We start from the raw sequence: 26815 nt of genomic DNA on the forward strand, positions 1-26815 counted from the left end.
CAGACGAGTGTTTTGGCTCAGAGACTCCTGATGGCGGTCTTCAGGCTGCATGCTCTGTCCCAGGTAAGTGTCTGGAGCCTGTGATTGCTCTGCTCTTCTCCCATTTGAGCTGCAGGGCTGGGAAGACACCTCTGCACCTCAGCAGCTGTGCAACCTCACCGGAGTTTAAAGTCTGCCCTGCCTGAAGCAGGAGACTGCAGGAGGGGCCTGCAGGGGTCCCTTCCAAGCTTCAGTTTCTCATGACAAGAGGCTGTGACCTGAGGCAACAGCTTCTGCACCCTGTCCTTATGTGAGGCAGGGAACTTGACAGAGGGGACGTGACTGCCCTCCCCTTCCTCTTCCATACTTGACAAGGGCCAGGAGTGTGCCTTTTGCTTTGGAGAAAACAAACACGAGTCTTCTTGCCTTCAACCAGCATGTTCCTGAGGAGTTAAGCACCAACCTCAGGTAGAAGAAAAGTTCTGCAGAGGCGTTTTTGTCCTGACAAAAGACACAGAGAAGGGAGGAAATAAGGAGATTTTTATTTCTTTCCGTGCTGACTTTCCCTTCCTCTCAGGTCATGCTTCTCCACACGCTGCTTTCCATTAGCTCTAAACCAAGGGGGATGGAGAGGATACTGCTAGCCAGCATGGAAAATTTCTACGTGACAATTTCAGCATCACCTCCAATCCCTATCTAGTCATGCTGCCAGGATCCATTCTGGGCTGGATTTTCCAAAGCACTCCATACTGATTTAGTTTTCCTCCCACCGAAACCTGTGGCACCTCCATGGATTCCAGTGGCAGCAGAGCAAAGTCTGTGCCAAACTCTTTTGAAAAATCCCACCGTGTGTTTGATGAGGAATGTCTCTGGCAGGAAAGTTTTGAGTACAGCTAAGCAGGTTTTTTATTTCCTTCACGTTAAAAGATTCATTTCTGCCACTGCTCATCCAGGAGGTAACTGCCCCGAAGGGTGAGTGGGACCTGTTCCAAGGTCCCCAGCAGAAGGTAGCCTGTTTCCACCTACAAATTAGTTCAACTTCGGTCCCTGCCACTTTGCAAGTGGGCACCATTCTCCAGATCCACACTTGCCCCCCCTGCTGCTGGCAGCCATTCAGCTCAGCTCCACCCATGGAGATTTTACCCTTTTTCTGTCCCATTTGCTATCCCTTTCCGGGTCAGTCCTCTCTGGTCCTGCTTCTGCTTTTTTCCCCTCTGGCATTCTCTGTCTCATTCTCTGGCATTCTATGTCTCATGACCTCAGCCTCCCATGCACTGATTCCTCCCTGCACATTGGTCTTGGCCTCCGCAAAGTTGCTTTCAGTCTCTAAATACCAATGTGGCATGTGGTGAAACTGATAGCTGCTATCCGGTACTTAGAAAAACCTTCCACCAAAGTAAACCCATCACATCCGTCACAAGTATCGCATGGTCTCACAGCATCCTCTCACCTCACAGAAACCTAAGACACCACCACCAAGTCAACTTTGTATTCATCCCAAAACTACCCAGAGGGATGCAACACGTATGTCTTCCTTCTTTTACCATGACCAAGAAACTTCAGGCATGCTTTTAGCAATGCATGTATTCTTCTTTGCCCTTCAGCATCAACAAACTGAGCTGAACAGCGAACATGGAATAAGGAAGTTTCAAAAATAAAACAAGAAAGGAAAGGGAAATCCTTTGATTTGCACAACACTGAGCTGAATGAGCATGGAATTTTCATTCACGTTCACTCATGCTTAGATGTCATTTTTCCAAACACTAGAGACGTGTAGATAAAAATAGAGAAACATTATTTTGAAATTCCCTTAAGCTGAAAAGAAAAAAAATGAACTACATTAACTATATTACTCATTGCAGTCTAGCTTATGTCAGTACACTGAATATAAAACAAAGCAGATTGATGGGGAGCTTTTGAGGGTTTCACTATCGAAGGAAACAATACATAGTACATCCAGACATATATATTAATTTAACATCTGGTAATAGTTCTGGTATTGGGTTATTCCACCAGAAGGCAGCAATAACTATTTTCAGCCAAGCTGGCCCTTACTTCATCCCGTAAAACTTGGTTTATATTTGAGTGTGAGCTAAAAACATTACATCTACCACATGCTAGACTGAAACAAAACACTTGCAAACATGCACCACAAGGAAGATAGGTTAAAATCTAACACTGTATGTATTTTCCCTGTCTAAATACCTAACCCAAAACTGCTCCAAGATACTTGGTGGTATACAGGGCTCAAGCATGAGGACCTTGAGCAAGGGCTCCTTGCACAGGGGCTCACCAGCCTCCAGAGCAGACCAAACTAAAAGGCTGCAGCAGCTCTCTCTCACTAATCCCTTCTACTTTTAATTTCTCCATTTCAGTTCTTTGTCACTTCCTCTGCCATCCCTTCTCTTTACTCTTCTATATAACTGTAATTGACACTATCTGTTACTCTAACTATATTAACATTTTCCCATCTAATTTTGGTGCAGCTCCACTGACTTCAGGGGACTCACATAGGGAGTAACTGTGCTCACAATATAAAAAGAAAAACACACATTTTTCTAACACTTCAAAATTTCAAAAACTAAATCAATTCAAATCTGTGAGGAGTAAATTGTTTAAAACCTTTTGAAAGAGATCTAGCAGCATTGGAACAATTTGCTGAAATAAATTTCTTCTGTGTTTCAAAACAAGTATTATCTCACTGAAACCTTCCAATTCCTTGGTTGGCGATATGAAACATGAATTAAGACACCTGTAATTAAAGGATAAATAATAAGAGTCAAACCAAAATTTTTAAACTCTGAGTTTTGGTGTTTAATTTATCCTTACATAAAGCACTTTATTGTAGCACCATAAATGGCATGAAGTGTCAGCAGCTTGTAAAAATGATTAATTTTATAGGTTATAAAATAGATATTAATAAATGTTCATATAATTCTCCTACTGCAAAACTAGCAAAAGATCTGAATACAGCACCGGCTGTTCAACAACTGGACAGAAATATGGGCAACTATCATAAGAACCTGGAGATACATGAGGAGAGATTAAACCCTTATGGTTCATTTGGGCTGAAAACTGCAGAAAAGAGGCAAGCTACAAGGAAGCTTTGGCTTTCACAGGTTTTCAGAGAGCAGAGAAATCACAGGCTCCAGGTTTTCACAGGTTTTAAGAGCAAAGGTACTTCTGCCTTTGTCACTAGAGGTCAGCACAGCATCTGAAGTGCCACATTGCTCACGTTTGAGGAATGATGATAAAATCTGCAGCGCTGAGAGGGAAACTGTGTCACAAGAAGGAGCTCCAGGAAGACACCGTCTGTGTGTCCGCGCTGGGAATTCAGAGCCAGCTGCGAACGTGAAGCCTCAGACACAGAACACAGCTGATGGCAGCAACTGAAGAGCCTGGACTCAAAACCAGAATAAAAGCATGTGAGAAGTTTAAAGGTTCCAGCAGAGCAATTAGTGTCTAACTACGGCTATTTTTAAACCATCCATTAGCCTAAGGTAAAAGCTGTCACCTAAGAAGCCCAGCTGACTGGCAGTCTGAGGACTCCTCCTGATGGATGAGAAATAAACTATTTAATCTCCCTGCACAACAAAATTCCTACCCCAGCCTGTCAGCAGCTGGTCTAGCTCATGTAAAGCTAGCTCGTACAGGCAGGTCAAGCTGATAGAGAAAGCATTAACTGCACTGGAACAATTCCTAGGAATGCAGAGGGGAAAAAAAAAAAAAAAAAAAAAAAAAAAAAAAAAAAAAAAAAAAAAAAGGCAGACACTGATCTGCCCAACACAACACAGCAGATATCCACCATGAAATCCTGGCCCCTTTGAAGTCACTGGAGATACCTCACGGGCAGGGAGTGTGACTGTGCACGCTGCTGCTGCTATTCCTGTGCCTGGGGCCTCCCAAGGGTCCCACTGCTGCCAGCCAGGAGGTGACACACCACCACAACACCTGACAGGAACCACGAAGGAACCGCTTTTCTTCTTCCTTTTAGCACGACCAGATGATGGGGACCACACCAGTCAGCTGCTCTCAAGACAGGTGCAGGCAACAGAGATTTGGCATTGAAGCGATGTCACCTTGGGGCTTGACAAACCCCCTCTAAGAGCCTCTGCCAGGAAGAAGTCCTTGTCCCAGTGTGATTTATGGCATTTGGCTTACAGCTCCAGCAGACGAGCACGTTTGCCAGTATGGTCCAGACTCCAACAGAGATGTTTTGCTGTAGCTATGCCTCAAAAAGCCATTTCGGACACACCGCCCTACCTCAAATGGCAGCAAATGTGGTTGTGCTGCGACGTCTTTCATAGGCTGGCACAATGGTGTTCAGCACAGCTGAACCTACTTATTTCCTCTGTCCTGGCACCTGTAGGAAGGTAAACACCTTGAAATCTAGGTAAGTTTGGTCAGCAAATGGAAGCCCTTTGAATAGTGGCAAAGGAAGAAAGAGGGAAATAAACTGACACTGGCATAAACAGCAAGGAACTCATCTTGGTCAGTGAACTACAGCAAGGGGAAACTAGTGCACAGGAAAAGCTAACTCTGTCAGCCTACAAGCAAAGCAGGTAATCCTTGGCCATTGAACAATACTTTTCTTTCTCAATCTACACCACAAGGGGGAAACACAATGGTGTGACCCAGCTGCTGGCTGCCAGGAAAAGGTAAGAGAATGCTGTAGGGAAGTCTTTTTGCTACAGCTCCATCACCTGCAAAACGCGTTCTTGCTATTTTATTAGTACGTTATACACAAAGGTGGAAGCAATTTGTCACTGCTACATGTTTTCTCACTTTTTCCATAGAAATTTCAATTTTAAATTGCACACATTCAAATAAATACAGGGGTAGAAAAGTGGGCTTTTGAGATCCAACAGGCTGAAGTCCAGGACTATAATGCTTGAGGTCTTCTATCCATCCTTAATGCCTCTGAGTCACAGCACACAGGAGTCAGAATTGAGCACCCTGTTGTGCCAGGTGCTGTAAAAAAAGGCTTTCTGTCAGCTGATGTATAAAATGAGAGAGTAAGATGGATACGGATGGGAGAATTATACAAGCAAGTGATGAGATAACACCAGTAACACCAAGGGCAGCTGCCCACCCTGTAGCAACAAGGGATGCAGTCAGGAAGGGGGGCTTCTGACACGGCATCCTGAGCACCCACCTGCAGAGATACGCAGCACAGGCTTACAGAAGAATTTGTTGGAGGTAATTTCTGACAGTGCAGGAACCCGATGAACTTTTTTTGTAGCCCCTTTTACCTCCCTGGAACAAACCACCACCTGCTGCCCTGCAGCAGCACTGCTGACATTTCCAGAGGGCGGTGGGACAAAGGAGTTTTGCACAATAGGATGGCAGTGCTGCAGCTGTTTGGAGTAGCTTTACGCAAGTGAGGGAGAAGGCACAAAGGAGCTTGCAGGAAAATTTTACAAGTGGGAACGTATAATGAAATTGTGAGCAGACTGGAAGCAAAGAAAGATCAACTCTGCTAGAGTAAATTAAGCACACACTAAGCAGGACAGAGGTAGAATGCCTTGAATACAAAGATGTGACTGAAAAGGGAACAGGAGACAAGAAAAAATACAAGAAAAAAATAGATGAAAAGCAGGAACAACCAACAGAATAAGCTTTCCAGATAAACGTATTATTTCCTGTGAGGCCTTTGGCAAGTTCCTCTATGTCCTCATCAATAACGTGGAGATAATGTTTCCTGCTGTCACCATCTCCCTGAAAGCTTTAAAGTCCTGGCTATTTGAACAGAAACCTCTCACAGGGAAGAGATGGGATGTACATAAGATTTAGGTCTTTATAATTTTAATATTTCTTAACTAAAGCTTTAACTTTAATCTTTGCTATTATGCTGCCATCATGCTTTTTGTGCAAAACAGGAGAAAAAAAAAAAAAAAAAAAGTACATGTTTTGGTAAGCAAGAAGGTAAAAAATAAATTAGTTTTCTATTCGTGTTCTCCCCTCATAACCACACAACCTTTCTAAAACACACACATATAGCTTATAGCAAGACGGATTACAGACAGCAGCTGTGCTGACCTCATGAGGCCACAAACACAGGACAGACGACGAGCACCTTATCTTCTACATGTAAGTCGACTCACAGCTTGAGTCTGACCTGCAGCTTTCCCCGACTTCTTTTTTAAGATCACAATGAACTGTTCTTCAGCTTGCCCCACAGCTGGAAGCAGCAGGACTGTCGGGATATTTTTACATTTTGATGGCTTGCTTGAATGGTGGAGGGGAGGAAAACAATACACTTTCTATAGACTGAACACAAGCTATAAATAGAAAGGCCTTTAAATGCACAGATCCTCAGCTGCTGTGAACTGTCACAGATCCATGAAAACCAATTGGCCAGATTCCCCAGACAGTTCAAACCTGCGTCGCTCCGCTGAAGTTGATGAAGCCACACCAGTTCGTAGAAGCCAGGGATCTGGCCCAGAGCCTGCGCTGCAGTCCAGAAAGACCATCTGTGTTTAACAGGATCAGAAATCAAAAGAAAGGTCTGTGGCCTTATAATTTACTCAATACTTCTGAGACAAGATATCTCCGTGGTGTTAAATCAGGTAGACTAAACATGAGCTGTAAAAGACAAAACCTGTTTATTGTTTCTTTCTCGCTATAGCCTGACCAGGGAAAGTTAAGTAATTTCTTGCAATTTATTCCATTAGGTGATGAAACGTGCAGACAAGAAGGTGACAACTGAGGACAGAAGAGGGACAGAAACAATACTGTAAAGAATTCAAGCTATTTTATGAATTACAGACATGACAAACTAGATTGTGCTCCCATGCTCTCACTGGGCTGGGCTTTATGTCAAACCTATTCCCACTGATGTCAGTGGAAAGAGTGGTGTAGCACAATGCTGCTCAGCAGCACGAGGGAGGGGCAGCAGAAAAGCAGAGGAGGAGGTTCAGATATTTCAGCTTTTTGTTTTGGAAGCTGTTCTGAAAAGCTTCTATACGCCAATTTCATGGGAATTTGGATGCTATTGTTACCATTCTGGTAGTGAAAAAACAGGTGGGGAGCTAAACTAACAGTAATCAGCACTAGGTGGGAAACTGTTTCAAAGCATCTGGAGCAATGTTTTGTGACTCACTGGCAGAAATAAAAATTATCTGTAAAAAGCCCCTTCGAAGTGTCCTGGAAAAAAAAAAAAAAAAAAAAAAAAAAAAAATGCATGTATTTTCAGGGATCAGAGTGTAAACGAGCTGTGAAGATGAGATGCTTTGAGTCCAGGGGACCAAAAACATCCCTGCAGTGTATGGACACCACAGTGTTATTCCACATCTGCTCTTGCAGACAATGCTGTCCTCCAGTCTGGTGTCCTACCAGTCTTTAGAAAAGACTAGTAAAAATACATCTTTCAGAGAACATATGCTTTTTTTGCTTTAGCATAGAACAGTTTAATTGGACCTTCCAGGCATTTGCCTTCTGCAACTCTTTCTCACCCAGGTTTTAGTTTCTTGTCACTCCATCAATTACCTGACACCCAAAGGAAACTCTAGAGCGGAAACTCTGAAGACCTCTCAAGGCAGGCTCTCACCTCAAAACTGCAAGGGTTAAGTGGGAGTGAAAAATTGGGCCACTGGGTAGGAATTTCTTCCAGTGTGCAAAGTCACACTGACAGAGGAGAGAAATCCTGCTCCCACCTTGCATTCTGTTTTTAACGCTTTCGAGATGTTTCAACTGGCGTAGAGAAAAGGTCCGTGTGCTTGAAAGAAAGGCTCCCCCCCCCCCAAACGGGGGTAAGCGGGCTCCGGCAGCTGGGCGCTGGGCTGACACGGAGGAGGCAGCTGTTCGAGACGGAGCTTCTCCAGGGCTCCGGCGGTGCTTGGCGCGGGCGGCACCGCGGTGCACAGAGGACATGTGATGCAAATTCACGTCTGTAACCACTAGCAACTCACTGAGCAGATTTAAGATTTAAAGTACATTTGAATAAAGGTATGCATGAGTGAAATACTGCTAAGCAGCTTTGCGTTTCAGTGCTGTCATACTGGGGAGATCAACGTTTCAGAAACAGGGTTAGTTAGGCCTCTTGCACAGCAGTTACGTAATAAACTCGGCCAGTTTTGCACATTGCCAGTTCTTCAGCCTTGGTCTGAGGTCTGAAAGAGGCAGAAAGACTGCAGCTTGCCTGCCGTCAGCTCCACGACAGACCCTTCTCTGATAAAACTACTTCTGTGCTTATGTTAAAGTCCATATTTGTTCCCTGTGCACTTTGAAGAATTATATTCATCTCTGTCAGATTTGTAGCACAAGATCTGCAAAGAAGGACATCTTCCTAAGGGTTTAATCCTGTATGCTAATAACTTACATTAACACGAGTAAAAAAATATCATAAATGTTGTAGCTTTCAGACCCTTCTATAAATGAAATTACTGGTTTTGAGAGGAGGACGTAGTCTTACTTACAGAATTCTATTTTCATTTAATTTTATTTAAGAAAAATAATAATAAAAAAAAAAAGTACTTTCAAGGAAAACATTGACTTGATTCACCGTTAATTTGCAAGGAATCAACAAAAATGTTTATTCATCCCTTACTTATTTCTTCTTTTTTATATAAATAATGGCATCCTTGTAATGAGAAACAGGATCTCTAGGAAGTTCTCACCACGGCAGGCACTTTTCTGAAGATGCTCTTGATTTTTATCTAAACTGTGTTGGTGTCATTCTGTTTACCTAAAACTACCCGCAGATTTGCAAATTCATTCATAAAGCACCATACCAGCAAGCAGTAATGATCGTTGCCTCTGTAATATGTATGAAAAAAAGGCTTAATATTTCCCAGGTTCCTCAAATGCCCACAGGTTTTTAAATCCCATCACTTTCAGCAAGACTTGTGTGCATATATTTCCCACACAAACCTTAAACAGAAAAACAAAAACAAAAAAAACTTGTACACAGAGCAACATCTCTTTTTCAAGTCTCTACCTTTATGTTAGAGTAATCACCAATTCCAAACCATGCAGCATAACCTTAACTATCTTCAGTAAGCACGCTGCTGTGCTACCATGAAACCGCCGCTGTAAAGACCAGCAGAAAGGTTTTGTTACAGCAATTTCCCTAGTTTGTATAAATTGAAGGGAAAGCATGTACCTCAGGCAGCAGAAAAACTGGCAACAGGGGAAACAGATAAAGAGCCAGGTAAGTGTAGTTCTGTATAATCATCTCAGTTGAGCATAATGTGAAAATGGTATTTTTTTATTTTTATTTTTTAAGCTCAACAGAGCCTTGGAAACAGTATGTTTTTTTAAATTTGTTAAACTGAAAATAATTAACATGGAAAAGCTGCTGATCAGAGAACTGATCCAAAGCCCTTAAACATCATTCTTTATCTCAAATTAATTCATAAAGTGCATCTGAGGATTCTAACACAGTTACTACGAGAGCTGTAGTTGCATAGCCTTCCACACTGAATATACGCACTGCTTCCCAGCCCATAAACACCCTCAGTTTGCTCAACCACTCCCCACCTCCTAGCCTCTGGCTTGAGGCTGCTGGGTAAATTTCTCTGAGGAAGAAATTACTCAGATGAGAATTACTTGGGTTCGCAGACTTTAAACACCAGTCTTAAGCATGCAAAATCTGCACCTCCTATTGTACCACATCCTGCCATCCTAAAACACATCAGCCATCTTTCCTAAGTCAAGGAAAATCTTTGTTCTAACACTACAGTCTCACACAGTTTCAAAGATTTAATCAAATTTAAATGCTTAAGGGAAATAATTAGTCAAGAAAATAGGGTCAAAAGGCCTAGTGTTACTGCGTGTCCGCATTTTTTGTAGGGTGCAAAAGGGGAGGACATCCCAGCATGTTTTGGAACAAGTGTTTTCTTCACCTAAGAGAACTGTGCCTGCAGAGCAATCTTTATCAAATTCTTCTTCTTATACTGGGGGGGGAAGGTGAAAGAAAAAAAAAAAAAAAAAAGAAAAAAAAAAAGATCTTTGTTTAAGTGCATTTCCTGCCTTCCTTACTGCTATAGACTGTGTTGTGGCAGGCCTATTTATAGTCTAAAGAAAGGAAAAAGCACTACTGGAGGCAGGAAAACTAAGTTGGGAAAGAATAGAAGGAAGTGTGGCTGCCATTTAGCCAAACAATCTAGAACTAATTGAGCTCAAAAGAGCCCCAGCCTCAGTGAAGCTGCTGGGAGTGAACAGAGCACAGCCCTGCTCCTCGCCAGGGCCCTGCCAGGGCTGTCAGCGTGGTGCAAGGGACGAACAATCTCAGCATCCCAACCCTGTAGCAAAAGAAGAGCTGCTTGAAAAAGGAGTGTGCTGAAGGCTAGACACCTGTCACCCTAAGGTAAGTAAATGTCTCCTGTTGGCATTTCTGCTCGCCACATTCTCTGTGTCTTTTCAGATGTGGCCAGACAAGTAAATGAAAACAGAGTGAGTCTGGGCAAAGGAAATGGGTTTGATTTTTAGATAAAGGTTTGGCAGGATGTCTAACTTTTAGATAAAGTACTCGATTACAGATTCCTCAGAACTTTCCTTAAGCAAAAGAGACCTTTGCCATATATTCACAAGATAATTTTGTTTTCATGTGTCTTCCTCATCTCATAAACTGCAAATGAAGTACTAGAGAAATGTTGGTGGAAATTGTATGCCCCAAAGAAAAGAAATGAAGTCAACTCTGCATTAGGTTTAATATACAAATATAGAGACAGAGAGAGGGAGGGAGAAGTATATGTAATGTATATTTACACAAGATGTGCTAATTTAGATTATATACGCATATGAAATTAATACAATTTATAATTAAAATGTTGTGAAAATTTAATCTCATACCCTTGAGGTATACCTGAAGATAGGAACTTTGCCAAAATTAAAGCACCTGAAAGTTTCCATAGTCTTAGATTTTATTATGGCAGGTAATTATGAGTGTGAATGCATAAAATACGCTATATACACACATAAGTATCTATTATTCATTGTGGTTTTGTTTTTCAGTACCATGTAGTTACAACTCTGAGTTCTAATTTAAACTGACAGCAAAATGGGGGTGGAATTTTTAATCTGCTTATTTTCAGATACTATACACAGAGATACACTATTATGACCTCATATATTTAAAAAATCAATATTAAGACTACAGAGCATACCAGTGAATCATAATTGAATTAGCATCAGCTGGTCAGTCTTTTAGTAGGGCAAGAGGAAAAGTTATTTTAAGATTGTTTGTTTTCTTCAATTTCAAATGAGTCCTCTGCTCTTCTAACAAAGGAAAAGTTATGAGTTGAAAGCAGGAGGATAGATGCTGCAGAACACTAGATTGGGGACTTCATGAAGTGATTTTCATCTTCTTTGAACTAGTTATGGGAATAACCTTCACCTTAGTCTCACCTGTGCTAACACATTACCCCTATACATATGCTATTCAGATTATTCATTTGTTATGCAGACATTGCTTAGGATTAGTAGCTCATTGTAAAAAGCTGCTGGTGAGTAAAAGGAAGCGTGGTGTGTTGTTATTCTACTGTATCCCCGTAGGATGCTATTATGTTTAGAGTCTGTTATGGTGAAGATAGCAAGGCAGGATGTCATCCATGTAGGTGAAAAGCTGCGATAGGGCAATTGTAAACAACAGCAGTCAGCTGAAAATTGGATCCAGGGAGGTGCCAAGCAGCAATTCCAGTGAAACAGATGTTAGATAATGCTCATAGAAAGGATCGGGCTTTTCTTTGTCTGACTTCAAAGTACTCAGTTATTTACAGTAATTCTTATTTCCAAGAGGTTATAAGCCTGGTCTTGAGAAGAATGAAACATCTGTAATGGGAGTAAAAGTAGGAGCCTGTGCAGATATTTACAAGAGAAAGCTCTTTAGGCTACAATTTGAGCTACTAGCATGGCATGCTCTCATTCAGGTAATGTTCCTTGATTTCAGCTTCCATTAGAGATTGCCTGCAAAAAGACAAAGCAGAAACTAAAAAAAATATATATATAATCTGAATTTTAAGGGGCTTTAATTAAAATAAAAACCACAAGATTAAGCTGTGAAACCACTTTTATACCAGTCAACTGTGATTACTCTGTGGGCACCCCATATTTCTCAGCTTTCCAGGAAAGTTCAGATTGACTTAAAGAAAAATCACGAGACTTAAAAAATAATGCACTTTGAGTAGCAGATAAACCATGACATACATCATTTGGGTTTAGTAGGATTTGTTATGCCTCATGCAGTTGTTCCAGTGTAAGTATCCTAATTTCTTCCTAAGCCCCTATTCCACTACACCAGATGGGTTTACAAGGGAACTCTGTGCTCCAAGTCACAGTCAAGTCCACTAACATTACAGGGAAAAAACAGCAGATGTAGAAGTACTGATGTGTCTGTCTGGGGGCAGAGGAAGCAAGATTTTTTGAAGATGTGTGTACAGTCTACAGTACAGTCTCACTCAACAAGGAGAAATGGGGGAGAGGGAACACAAAAAGAAACTCATTACATGTGTTAAGACACGTCAAGAAATCAAAATTAAATACTGGACAGCATCAAGATAGTTCTACAAAGAGAAGCAGCTGTGCAACAGAAATGTCACTGCTCAAAAATAATTTCATTGATAATCCCTAGAAAAACAGTTTATGACTATGTGCTGAATAACATCCTGACTCGTGCAAATGTTTATACAGGTGCTTAAATTTAAGCATATGAGTAGACCCATTGATTCCAAGCAAAGCTATTTCAACAGGATGATAAAATTTAAAGCCAGGCAGAGTCATTAGATCATCCAGTCTGACTTCAAACACAGCACACTAATTTTACCATTCCTCTTGTGCCAAACCTAAAAACTTGCCTGCTTACAACAGAACATATGGATATAGTATGCTCAAGGTAAAAGTTTAAGGAGCAGATTGTGATGTTCTACGTGCAAATGGAGACTCACTACAGTGAGAATTGTTCAAGTTGATGCAAATCCCTTAGCTCAAATGAGAGTTAAAGGGTGCACAGCCTTTGTACCAGGTTACTGCACAAGGGTGAAGGTCAATATGCGTATGGAAGACAGTTTCTCCCTGAAGGGATATATTCTGTGCCCATCAGAAAAAGCTATTAACTTCATTTTGCTTGCTTTCCTACTCTTTTAGTGGACTAGAAAAGTACTGTTGCGTAAGCAACAGGATGAATGAAAAAGCTGTTTTACAAGTCAATCTTCATGCAGCTATCTTTTTGTCTTATGTTCTCCCATTTACCACACAGCCATGTGCAAATAGTGCTACAAGATAAAGGAGTCACTGTTCAAAAGCAGAAGAGATACAGCAGCAGTAACCAAATGGAGACACACAGCAAAAATGAAATTATCAAATCTCTTATTATCAGAAACTTAAGCACACATACAGAGTTTAAAAAGACTTATTATTTGAACCAAAGACAAGCAAAAGAAGGAAACTTGACCTGGGACTTCCCTTACAAGGATCATCAAGAGTGGATTTATAATCCATAAACACAAAGCAGCGTAGCAAAGTTGCGGAAGGACACAACATACACTCACAACAAAAAGCAATGTGAGGGGGAACAAGATAGACTGCTGTGCATATAACTGCCACCTTGCCCACAATTAATATTCTGTTCCCAGGATTCAAAGTTCCTTTGGCCACAGAGGATCTCCAACACTGCAGCAGAACAGAGAAGCTGGAATGTACAGCCTCCAGGGCTGTTTTGAAAATAGAGCTAGGGAAAATGGGACAGCCTGCACTTTATGCAACTAAGAGCATAAAGAAGCTAAAGTTTTTATACATCCCAAATGATAGTATTCATAGAACACCTAGAACAAAGCAGAACTCTACTATATGACATAGTATTACCAATGCTTGTTCATAGCAAAATTTAATGTGAAATACCACAAGATACACTGGCTAAAGACTACTCCAAATAGCTTGCAAATTCCGTAACCATGTAGGTATCCTCCATGTCTTGGGTTAGCGCAAAAGAAAAAAAAAAAAAAAAAAAAAAAGATATGCTGGCTTTGAAAAGTATTCTTGTCTTTATCTTCTTCCTATTTCTATTGACTTTGAGGGTTGGCAATCTCACTGTTAATTAGAAGTCCTTCCTGGGAACCACAGTGGTACCTGTGGGGAGAAGAAACCTGTCCCAGCTCTTGACAGCAGGAGAAAATGGCAAGCACACCAGTCCACTGCCAGTATTGCAAAGAAGTGATGTCACTTGGTCAGGATAGCAGAGGTGAAATGAAAGCAAGTAAACAGCCAGGTGTGATACAAAGCACTGCGAGTAGTCTGCTCTGTCAGTATGATTCAGTCACATGCACAATAACTGATCTTGTGGTAAATGTAATGTTCTGTCAAGCTAACAGGTCTGGCATTGTCCCACTAGTTAATTCACAATAGATTTTAAATGATAAAGCTGTAGGTCACTGTAGCTAGAGAGAACAAAAGTTAACATGTACCGACATCTCTGTTTAGGTAGCTCAGCATCCTTAGCATCCTTTATATCCTAACATGCTTTATTTTTCCAACATAGTATCATAAAATGTGTCACGGCTATTCTGGATTTGGGAAGCTACAGACAAAGATAAACCTTCAAAGATCAGCTGACATTAATAAAGGGAAAAGGAAAAATGAAATAACATACAAGTTCAACTGAACTACAAAGTAGATTTTGTAATTTCAGAAATGGGAAGAGGCAAGGGAGGGGGTGAACTACTGTTGAGTTCTTCCAAATGTCTTGACTTTCCTCACAGTCATGGCTCATCTCGTCTTACTGATGGCCTTATGTATGACTTTAAAACCACTCACTTTCTGACACAGCCTCTTCAGTGCAACAGCCTGCTAGTGCACAATTTATACTGTGGGCTTAGAACAAGGTGTTTTCACTTACAAATGTGTTCTGAGACAAGACAAATACAAAACCAAGAATTACAACCACTGTGAAACAGAACCTTGTAAAATGAACTATAAACAAACAAACAAACAAACAATGTAGTCTTACAGTAACAATAATAATGATGATTTTACTAATTAAGGATTCTTACCTATATTGATATAAGGGGGGAACCAGAAATTTCCATTTTTTCTGTGAATACTGTGGGCTTTCAGAGGTAATACTGGAGAGAGTTTTTGTAGGTTCGTAATTTAGTTTTTTTTGTTAGAGTATGTGTTTTTTTGTTTTTCTTTTTCTTTTTCTTTTTTTTTTAATGCTGCATGTATTAAAAAAAAAAAAAAAAAGAAAAAAAGAAAGAAAGAAAATAAAATAAATCACTTCATTCACAGTATTATTTATCCTCATCCCTTTTCTACATCTGAGGACCAAAGGTACAGAAAAATTAAGACTATCCCCTCTTTTGTCATGCCAAATTTGTAACCCCTAAAGTCTTGTATCTCCTTCAGAGAAAATATTATATGAACTAAGACACAATTACCATTAACCTACAGTTGTGAGTATATGATATTTCCGAAAACTGAACCACAAGTTAAAGCTGGACATCAAGAATTTGGTATATACATAAGAGCATGATTAATATACATATGAGTATTCAGACAGATATACAGCATATAGAATTTCTGCTTAAATTACTATATTCTCATATACTTAAAAGCAAAAAAAGCATTTCTTTCCAGTGAAAAGCAACCAGCAACTTAACTCTAGGCATTGCTATAGGCTCCACCTATGGCATGTAATTGCTGTTATAAAGAAGGGACTTGTTTCAAGGGCTGGAGTTGCAGATGACCTAATGTTATCTTCTCAGCTCCTGATTTCTCAGCCACAACATGACTAGTGGGTGTACCCTTGGGTATGGAAGGGGATGTACACATGGCATCTGCAGTACTGCTGTGCCCCCTAGAGCACTGAGAATATAACATTGCCTATAGATGTTTAAAACTGATGGAATGTAGTGTAATGCTGAGAAACGTAAAATATTTTCAGCAGAATTTCTTTTCCATTATGTCCTTCAGGTGCCCTTTAGCTGGCAGCTTATTGTGAGAGCTGCTGGACTATTTATAGCAGATTTTTTAATCACACTTAGGTATTTATAAAACATCCTGTCTAGTGAAGGCTTCCATGGTCTGCTTTCATTCACTTCTGCTGATAGTGAAGGCTATATAATATCTGAGGCAGGCCCTCAAACCAGGCACTGCTTATTAGCTATGGATTCCACATATCCTAGAAGACCACAGACAAATAATATGTTAACCATTTAAGAAAAAAAATGTAATAATGCAGACCTGCAGTTAGCATAACCTGATTCAATTTCTCCAAGGGTTCATTTATGTCCACTGAGAATCTCACCTCCTGTTACACAGACTTCGGAAAAACATTGCTAACAGAAAAAGACATTTTCAGGCAACCCAAAAAACCATCCCTCCAAAATTGCCATATTCAGAAAATATTTATATATTCCACATTTTAGCACAGTGTCAAAGCACTGATGCTGAGATACGCTGTTTATTGGTGCTCAATTTTTAAATGAATTCACCTACAATTAATGAAATGACACATAAACAAGACATAGCCAAGTATGTCTAACAATAGTTGAAAGCCATCCATAAAATAGCCACTCCTACACTAGGGAGAGGCTCTGGATCCACTTATCCAGCACCAATAAGAGCAAACAACTTCCTGATCTCAGACTGAATCAAAATGGACAACTGTTCCATTTTTTTTAGTTCTTTGTGACTTTTCTAAAAGCTATCCACACTATCTGTATTTTCATACTATCACAATTCTGTGCTAACTGTACTCTTTTTCTGTTGTTATTACTGTTCAAGATTTCTCATGCCGTGACTGATAAATCTATGTTCATTTCTTAGTTTTTGAGTTTCCACAAAGAAAAAGATACCTTTTCCAATCAAGTCTTGAGCTGTTTTCTTGACAGGTGGAGAAGCTAATACAAATACACTGTTGTGTAACAAATAGCAAAGTTTTTGTCATACAGAAGATGCCACCTGATAGATATAAGAACAAAACACTATATTAATTGAATCACTGTCTACGCTAGCTACCTTGTCTCTTTCTATGTTGGCATTTCTTCATAAAATAATAAAAAAAGAAACCCTTACAAATTTTTTTGAGAGTTTTATTTTCAGCAATTATACCCATGCTATTTTTCTATTCTGTTTCATGATGATTTAAATCTGACCATTCAGCATGTGGAACTGACAAACTTTTTCCCACATAAACCGCAATGAGTTTACAGTACGTTTTACTGAACCACATAAAATCATTTATTTGTCTACTCATTTTAGAAAGTACAAAGACTCCTTTTCTTCTTAGGGAGTGTATCCCAAGTTGTCTGTAGAAAATCGCCATTCACGCACTATTATCAAATTATGTCCCTAAGTGAAATATAATTACCAAATAAAAATAGGTAGCTATTCAGTCCAGTGATGACACTGACTTTTCTGTGTCCTATTTTTAATGGTCCATGTACTACCAGCATTTAATCAATGATAAATATCAAAGGGTCTTGATAAATGTAAAAGAGTTCTAGGGATATTGCATAATCAAAGAAATGAAAAAAGTAATCCTAAAATGGTATGTGTGGATTGGTAGACTATTGTGGAACACATTTCAATCATATTTTCTTAAATGTTAGCAGTCATTTTGTTACTAATTTTGTAAGGAAATCTATGATCTTTTATTTTTAAAGTTGCACATAAAGTTCTGTTATCCTTGATCTCAAATGAAAACATTGCTTCAGAGAAATGAAATGGCATTTATCAACGATAACTCATTTGCTCAGTGGGCCATACCCTAAAGCACAGCACGTAATTTCACCTTTGTCTCAGGCAGGCCTGGTATTTTACACTTGGCTCTGTCAGCAGCCATCCCTGGGACAAAGCATGCAGGAGCCTCCAGTTCAGTTCTGCAAGGGCAGTTCTGATTCCCTCTTTGAAATTATTCTCCTGCCAGTGTCCTAAACTTAAGTGAATTCATTCCTTGTGGACTTCTTTCTCATTTTTAAACTCGTAGTTTTTGCGATCTCCTCTGCCCCTCTTTTAAAACATCCTCAGGAGCTCTGAAGGCCTCATACATGGGGACACTCTTGTTAGAGGCCAGATTAAAGTTTCCAGGGAGGTCTGAGGAGGCCACAACGACACAGCCTTCCAGGCCTACCATGAGGAGGAATTTGTTGACAGGTTGCCAAGCGCAGTTGTGCACTGGATAAAGCAGTGCTGCACATCTGCAGCAAGCATTTACCCTTTACCTAGACATTAACCTGCCATGCCAGAAGCACTCCTCCTTGTGACTCACTTACCTACTCTGTTTACAAAGGCAAAACTGAGGCCTGGCACCATCTTGCATTCAAGTATTTTGTGTATGAACCCACATCCCTGTTGTGGGAATTGCTCCAGTGGTGCACACCCTTTGGACACTGGACATTTGGAAGACCACCACTAGCTTCACCCTGGCACCCACATGAGATGGGCCACCCGTGCCCAGCAGCTACCTAGGGCACTCCAGGGGCATTGCTATGGGGAGCACAGGTGGCGGCAGGGAAACGGCCACTGAGGTGGGCCAGGGTGCACTGGGGGCCTCAAGCCACTGGGTGCTGCTGTGGGGCCACCCCTTGGCACCTTCCACTCCCCACAGCTGCAATACGCCCTGGGGACACCCAGGGGCTCCAGTCATATAGAATCACAGAATCCTTTGCACTGGAATGGACCTTAAAGATCATCTAACTTCAACCCCACCATCTAACTTTTGCCCCACCATGGGCAGGTCTGTCACCTTTCAGGTCTGGTGTGCTTCTGCCCTTTGAGATGGCTGGCCAAAAGGGTGAAGTCTTAGACGAGTATTTCCGTGTCTTCTGTGAGGGCCCTAATGGGACTAACAGCCAGTGGGGTGTGCCCCAGTGGTAAGGGCAGGGAGGGTGCCACTCAGAGCTTCACCCTGGGTGAATAACTGAGGAGTCTCCCTGGCCATAAACTGAAGAGACTTTGAGCTAATTCTTCCTTCTCGTATATCAGTTGTGTTCAGGGTGCAGATGCAGAGATGAAAGAGGACAAACAAGGCACCAAACCCTGGCATATCTCCAGGAAAAGGCTGAGGTTTCAGGGGTGCTGGTGGCGGAGGTGTGAGGAGGCCACTAGCCAGGGCTGTGGCCGAGGGACTCGGGGATCCTTCAGCACTGAAACTGCAAATAAAAGGTCCTCTGACAGGCTGGTTTCCCCCTCATTTGGCTGGGTGATAAGAATCAGTGAGGTCTGGGAGGTTTTTTTCATGAAAACTTTTAAAGGAAACCCAGTGGTTTCTCTGTAATACCAAGAAAATGAGAGACCCACAAAGGCATGGATAATTAGCAAGAGGGCTTCTTCCTTACTTCAGGCTGTGCTGGCAGCGGTGAGGGTTGCATGGTTTCATAACTATGTGCAAGTTTATATAATATGTAGAGCTGGGTAAGGTCAAAGGAAGCAACCTGAATTGCCCTTTTTTTTCTCGCAGTCCTCATCTTCTGTGATTTGCAGGCATTCGTCAATTTCTGACAAACATGCCAGTTAGATATGCTATTATAATTTAATAATTTTAAAAAACAGACAGCTTTGTGGCTCTGAGCAATTCCTTGAGTTTGTTCAAATCTCAGATGCCATACTATTAGTGGAGGTTGCATTTCAGAAAAAATGCCCTATAATGTACTTTATAATCCAATGAGACTGTGCAGTCTTGCAAGATCTGGTCTGCTTGCAAAACAGTAAAGTACCATCCATCTAATGATGGCAACCACATCCTATACTAGGGTACAGCAATTGCCTGTGTACTGTCATTTTTATTTTTATTTTTTTTTCAATTTAAACTACCACAAGAGTTTCAGCACAGTATTTCCCATATGTGGGATGGAACTGAAGCATTTCAGAAAATTGGGTTTTGCGCCTTACCCTCAAAATGCCATTGACAGCATGCTCTTGTCCTCAAATACCTAAATATCTTTAAATATGTGGTCAAGCTGCGGGGAATTAGACTACAGAGTCTCAGATAAATTTCAGTAATGTATGGCTACACGTCTCCATGGAAAATTCCATCAGAATCTGTTAATTTCTTGACTTCAGTGTTTCTCCTTCATTTGACCTACATCTGGGAACATGGGGATAAGGATGCTTTTGTTTTCCATTTTATTGCCTCTGTTTAGGCTGGTAGTCCCCACCTCCAAAGAGCTATCCCTGTGTGACTAAGCAATGTCTGGCAGAATAGGGAGCCATCTCTATGCTGCAAAAATGCTAGACACCAAAATAGAAATTAACTGCAGTATATTAAGGCACTCATCACTCTACTATGCAAACACAAGAGGTAACAATATTGCCTCTTAAGCACACCTAATCCCCAAAAGTGGGATTGTTCACATATTTTGCATGATCTGTGGAGTGGCCAGGTCTTAAAGACACTATGAATGCCACTGTGCTTTAAATTGTCCTGTTCCCAACATTAAGACTAGATTTAAATACAGCAAATTATGTCTGAACAATCAACAGGGATGTGTTTAACTTTCCATTTGTACTGCCCCTACTGTTGATTAAGGCTTATCTACTGTTTGGTGTTAGTCATTTAGAAAGAAAAGGAAAAAAAAAAAAAAAAAAAAAAAAGTTATGGAACACATAGCACCACGTTCCAGTCAAATGCTTTAGCAAAGGCTGCTGTTATGAAAAGGATTTTCTAATAAGGGGAATAATGATCTTCAGATTCTGACCTCCTGGCACAGCAGTGAGATTTATCAGGAGGGGCATGTGACTAGTTAAGACACACAGCCCCAGCTTGAAGGAAACAGCTGCTCATTTCGTGCTTTAGCACTTGGCAGCTGGACAAGGAAGGGTGATGTTTGTGTTGAATACCTCTGCAGAACCAAGTACAGTAAGTGATTTTCCCTGTTTTTATTTTTTTTCTAAACTACCATTGCTTTCCTATTTTCTTCCGAGACCTTTTGTAAAAACACTTAAGAGTGAGGCGTATTTTTGTCACCTCATTGATAGACAGTCATTCATGCTCTGAATGTCTATATTTTTCTGACCTGTGGTTAACAATAGCATTGTTTTTACTGTGCAGGAACAAAACAGGTGCTGTGTTTTGTCCTCATGCAAGCCGGGGAGGGAAAATGATGTTTGTTCACTCAGATGATGGTGTGAAGAGATTGTTTATGGCAAATGTATTTTCCTTTCTCGGTAGAGCGAGTTAATAGGTAATGATGCAAGTTGAGAATACAGCACTTTCAGCATTTGGCTTAAAATGCTCAGGTAAGGAATTGACAAAGATACCCCGTTGATAATGTGATCAATCTGAAGAAAGTTGCATGTGACTGACCAGTTTTTAGGGTTGAAAGAAGAGATTTTTTGGAAAGAAGAAGATAGAAACAAAGACATACAGGAGAAGAGTGAAGATGCACTGATTAAGATATAATTGATTAATTCTGGATAATAATGCATAATTAGCTTGTAAAGATTTAAAAAAAAAAAATCCTTCCTAAAAACAGGGAGTTAGTATCCTAAATATCTCCAGGTTTTGAATTCAATGTATTTTTAGATGCTTGCATTTTTGATGTTGATGCTTCATGAATGATTGATTTCCCCATCTGATAATTCTTGACTGTTCCAGTCTGAAGTTTTGCTTAAAAACACAGGAATTAGAATATAAGATATACATAAAGAAACTTTTGATCAATTATTTATGTAGAGATAAATTATTGTGTTTTACTTTCTGGAGGAAGATTTAGAAGGAATTGGAACAAATCAATGGGTAGTAGAGTCCGGTATGTGATGAGACTGAGGGATGCTAGGTGCTTTAGGAAAGGTTGAGAGCAGCAGAGGTGGACAGCAGTGGGATCCTGTTGAGGAAGGTACATCTCAAGTTAAAAGACCTAAATTTCAGAATGGGATCAAGAATAAACACTGGCAGGTTTAGTTTAGTGAATCGTGGTCCCTTCTTTAAAGATGGGCAGAATAACCCTGATTCAGACTTCTCACATAAAAGAGAAACTTCATTTATTTCTCCCTGAAGACTTTTATTTATCTTTTAAACCATAATTTATGGCTCTGCCCTAAATTTTATAGGAAAATGTCAATCAGTTTCAATTGTTCACAAAACCAGAAGTCTGCCTGGTTTCCTGCCTGTTCTAGTCTCTGAGGGTAGACTGCCTTTGAACCACAAACTCAAGCACTGTTTGGCTGTGGTTACCTTGCAGTCTCTCCACACAAATGGCCTGCAAAGCCATGAATGCAGCAGCCCTACGGGGCCCCAGGATGCCTCCTGGCTTTGCGCTCAGGAGCCTGTAGTCCCCTGGGAACATCGGCTCTGATGGGGCCTCATGGGCCTGTCCGAGTCTCCATCCCACATGGGGCAGGTTCACTCTCCCTTTTTTCTTTGGACCCCAGAATAATTCCTTCCTTCTGCAGGTTTGTAGGAGTTCTTAATTTGAGGTAACACTATTTCACAGTGTGCTCATTTCCAGATGTTGTATTTTATGTCTGTGATGGACATTCCCTGTTGAGCAAGCTGCCCAGTCAGATGAAAAGGTCTGTTGAAGGATCATGCTTTGAACCTAAGTTAAACCCCAAATCCACCAGAAAATGGCTAATAGCTCAGACTGTTCTTGCTCTTTCCTTCTTTCCTAGCTCTGGCACAACCACTGTGCCAGGTTTGGTGCCAAAGCCTGATGTAAAGCCATATGGTCCTGCATCAGCTGGATTACTAACCTGCTATATATGTACCTCGTGCAACTGATGTGTTCTCAGGCATCCCTGGGAGGTGAGAGTAGTATAAAAGGGAACTTGTGATGATTGGATACTAAAAATTACATAACTGTAGTGCTGAACTTGTCTTCAGGTAATATATGTATTGAAACATGCTGTCAAAGCTGTCACTGACTTGTCTCATGGAAATGTGGTGAGGAAAGCTCAGTTTTGTGCCTCTATACTGTTGGGTTTTAAGGTCAGTTACAATAAAGGAGAAAAACTCATTGCTTGGATCTGCAAACTTTAAGATAAACAACACAGTTGTATTTACAACCTCCAGCTGTCATTACTGTATCTTATTTTGAATAAAATTCAAGGCTACTGACTAGACTTTTAAATCCTCTGTAGACAAAATAAAGAAAACATGAGTGACATTACAATATTCTCAAGGCCAGGGTTGTTTAAATCCTTATCATCAGCCCACTTTTTTAGGGATGGTTACTGTTAGACAGGGTGCTTTGAGAAATGAGAATATCGTAGTCTTCAAGCTCTCCTCTCTGTATGGCTTTTCTGATAATTCCAACTGTAATCTCCATTATTGGAGTACCAGTCTTAGGACGCCATTGGGGCACACATTGATTTTACAGTTGAGCAGAAGATACAATCTCTGTACCATCACTCTTTTGTAATTTAATATCCTGATTTCATGGAAACACATGTGCTTTTTGAATACAACACCTTCCTGCCCCTCCAATTATATTTCTGTAAGTCAAGGCAGTTCTGCATAGGCACAATGAAATACATTAATTGAATTTAGGCATCTTTGCCCTGGGACATGCTTGGCCTTTGCACCTCTCATTGACATAGATGCATATCCAGAAAGTCCAATACCTAACAGAAATCATTCACCCTGGAATTTCTTATGTACACAGTAGAGGAGATGCAGTAACAGCCTGAATATTGCTGTCCCTCTGCAGAGGTTCACATCACTAAGAATCTTGTAAAGTTCCTGTTAAACTCTTTCCCTATACTCCAAGGAAATAATTAGGGCAGTCTTACAGTTCTCTGAATGGGCATATTTCTGCTCTACAAGAAAACATATATCTGAAGAGTAACCACAGTTTTGCCAGCTCCTTTCTGTAGTTGAAAATGCCATTATACACAGGAGCCACTCCCAGGATGTTCTGAATAAAGAGAGGAAACTACTTATAAAAATACTGAAGGGGTACTTGTGTGGTTTTCTTTTTTGCTCAGCTGTCTGGGCTTGGCTACATAACATTTGTATAGGTGCTCTAAACATCTTCCACAGAATGTTTTCTGTTAACATATATGTGTTACAATCACTTTTCATTGCTAAGTTTGATTGATGTTTTCATGTTGGCTCCCTGTTTTAATTCAAGAATGACAATGTCTAATACCCAAGTGCCTGAACAAAAAAGTTGATAAAAATTCTCAGGTCTTCAGATTTCTGCTAATCAGTGCTCTTCTCTGTGGGTTTTCTATTCAATGTGAACAGCCACTGTAGTAGTGCTTTTTTGTTGTTACATTTGCTTATTGGTGTAACGTGCCTAAAAGCCACCTGGTTATCAGATTAGAGGCACTGGGGCAGGGGAGAACACTTCTCTTATGTTGAAGGTAAAAGAATGTCAGCTACAAGCACTAGCAATATCAACAGACCGACTTGGCGAGTCCAGTTCAGCTACAAAGATCAATCCCACAAAAACATAGGTATTTGCTGAGCTGAACTCATGAGCGTTCCCATCAGAAAGTTCGGCTTACACCTAAGTGTGTGGGGGTGAGGATCAAAGAGTGGGTGTGTGGAAATACCCACACGACTGATGTTTACAGCTCAGCAGAAAATACGATCTCCCCTGAGAATTACTCTGGTTGTTTTGGTGGCCATCTGCCGTCTCACTTCTCTGAGTAGCCGCTCCCCTTGATGCTGTATCCTCTGACCACATTCAAATGGGTGAAATAGTTTGACTCTCTCTACATTGTACTCTCACACCTGTGATTTATGCATATTCTCTTTACTAATGATCTGGAATTTCTCAGGCTTGGGCAGAAGGCTTCAACACCTGAAGAGTAACACCAGACACAATAAATTTTGCAAAATTACTGGCACTTGAGCTATTTTTGTTCAGATACTTGATATACTTATTTCCTGTAAACAGAAAAGAACTGTATCATCTTAAATAAACAGATTTAATATGTGTGATTCAGCAGTATGTCTGCTTTAGTCTACCACGTAAGTCATACCAAGCTTAGTATACCGGTAGCTGATACATACTGATATGACCTGTTATGTAAAATATCACTGAATTCCCATAGGCAACTCGTTCTGCTACTCTTAAAACTGCTTCTTCTTTCAACCCTTTCTGTGGAAACAGACATTTCACACAGAATAGTGGTGTCCTTGTGCAAGAGAATCTGGAGTGTGGGAAATGTGTGCAGGAACAAGATCTGCTCAGTGAATAATAATTTTTCCCTATACTTTTAAAGTACATTTTTCTCACTGTGCCTGAAGAAGGTTGATGTTTTTTAATGTGGAAATCAGTCTTAGAGACAATTATTTAAGTAAATGACAGATGAATGGTCGATCAGATTGAATGTAATTTATAGTGGGTGCATTTGCATGCTTACTAAACATATTGGTGAAGTTGTCTTTAATAAATTGCCCCAGGTTGCATATTTCCTCTGTCATGATCCTATATTTTTTTTATATTCTTTAAAAAGGCATAACATTTCTCCAGCATAAAGTCTGGTCTCACCAAATCAAATCTCCTTAACTGACATCTGTCATCTTTTCCAACATTGATGATTCTATGAAATACTATTATCGTAGATGGGCTTCTGTTCATAACCCACCATTCACTTAAGTCCACCCCATCCATAATCTTGTTGCTGGTTCATATAACATGCATCAGGGAGTTCTGTTTGCTCTGCAGCAACCCAGTGTTTAAACCCAGAGTTCACCTGGAAATTTCTGGTTTTGCTAGTGGGAAGGAGGAAAAAAAAGATTATGCATATAACAGTATGATGTAATTGTACGCCAGTGGGGTAGTTTACATCAGAAAATCTTTGCTGTACTGGGGCTTGAGTCAATTTACCATCTGGCTGTATACAGATTTTTGTTGTCCAAAAAAGAATAGCCATGACATTCCAACTTTATCATACTGTTCATGAAATAGCTTCCTAAAAAGACTAATAATAATCTCCTCTGTTAAAGACGTCTTGCCTACTTTAGCTTGCTTACTCATGCTCTACTTTACCAAACTCATGAACACATACTTCCTGGAACAGCTGCCACCCTTCCTAAAACTCTTGGTTTCCAGGCCCTGCCCTAATGACGGTCTGTATATTTTTATCTTAAGTAGGCATTGGGGCAGGAAGTAGAATTCACTTTTTTTTTTTTTTTTTAAGTGAGTACTCTTCTCCTTAAATTATACAGTCATGCTCTTACCTGCTTTGTCTCTGCAGCCCAAATAAACTTCATTATTTCATTTAATATGGAATTTTGTTGATTTTCTGGGGCTGGGAAATATACTCTGTAATCTCAGCCAAGACGGTGGTGGATCTTCAGTTCTTTCAGCTAAATGAAATTATCGATCCTGTATTTCTCACAGCTTTAAGGAGTGTTCAGAAGCGTTGGATAAACAGCCTGGGCATCACTGTTGCACCTTTTAGTATGGGAGTGGCAAGCTAGGTATGACCAAAGGATGCATAGTACAGGCAAGGCAGAGGAGTGTCTGGTGTACAGATTCCAAGATTTAGGACTGACCTAAGTGGGGAGCTGCTTGGTGTTGATGACTCTTATAGGCTTCTGGAAGCCCACAGTTGAGCATTTGGGATCTTTAACATTGAAAATGCAGAAAGAGGCTACAAGTTTGAGGTGCTTCACACGTCAGTCTGTTACATTCTGGGGTGAGGAGGTGAGAAGGAAGAGACCGGGCTAAGAATTGCAGCCCTGAAGTCAGGCCCTGGAAGTGAGAGGATAGACAGGATTTGGGCACTTAATCATTTTTTTTAGATATAGTTCCCAGCTCAGGGTTTGGAACCAAAATAAGAGAGAAAGTTTTCAGATTAACATCTAATCAGGAAAGGCTCTTTTGCAATTTGCTTGATGCCTGCATTTCAAAATCTGCTCCTTTTGGAATTTCTTCTCTGAAGTCTGTTGTAGTAGGCTGCGGAGTGGAGATAGTTGTGTAACTGCAATCCTGTGTTAAAT

General features: G+C 40.5%; 1 protein-coding gene across 3 annotated transcripts in view; it reads left to right on the forward strand.

Annotated features, from left to right (window-relative positions):
• Nucleotides 1–10121: 10121 nt before the first annotated feature.
• RASGRP3 (RAS guanyl releasing protein 3) overlaps nucleotides 10122–26815 on the forward strand; it is a 57469-nt gene continuing 40775 nt past the window's right edge. For 2 of the 3 annotated variants that reach the window (XM_035320462.1, XM_035320465.1), the window contains exon 1: nucleotides 20657–20773. The gene's annotated coding sequence lies outside the window, so the exon portion shown is untranslated. Of the gene's footprint in view, nucleotides 10289–20656; nucleotides 20774–26815 lie in introns of those variants that run through there. The other variant, XM_035320464.1, reaches the window with a different exon arrangement.

The sequence above is a fragment of the Oxyura jamaicensis genome, chromosome 3 (genome assembly GCF_011077185.1).
Source record: "Oxyura jamaicensis isolate SHBP4307 breed ruddy duck chromosome 3, BPBGC_Ojam_1.0, whole genome shotgun sequence".
In the NCBI taxonomy this organism is placed as follows: domain Eukaryota; kingdom Metazoa; phylum Chordata; class Aves; order Anseriformes; family Anatidae; genus Oxyura; species Oxyura jamaicensis.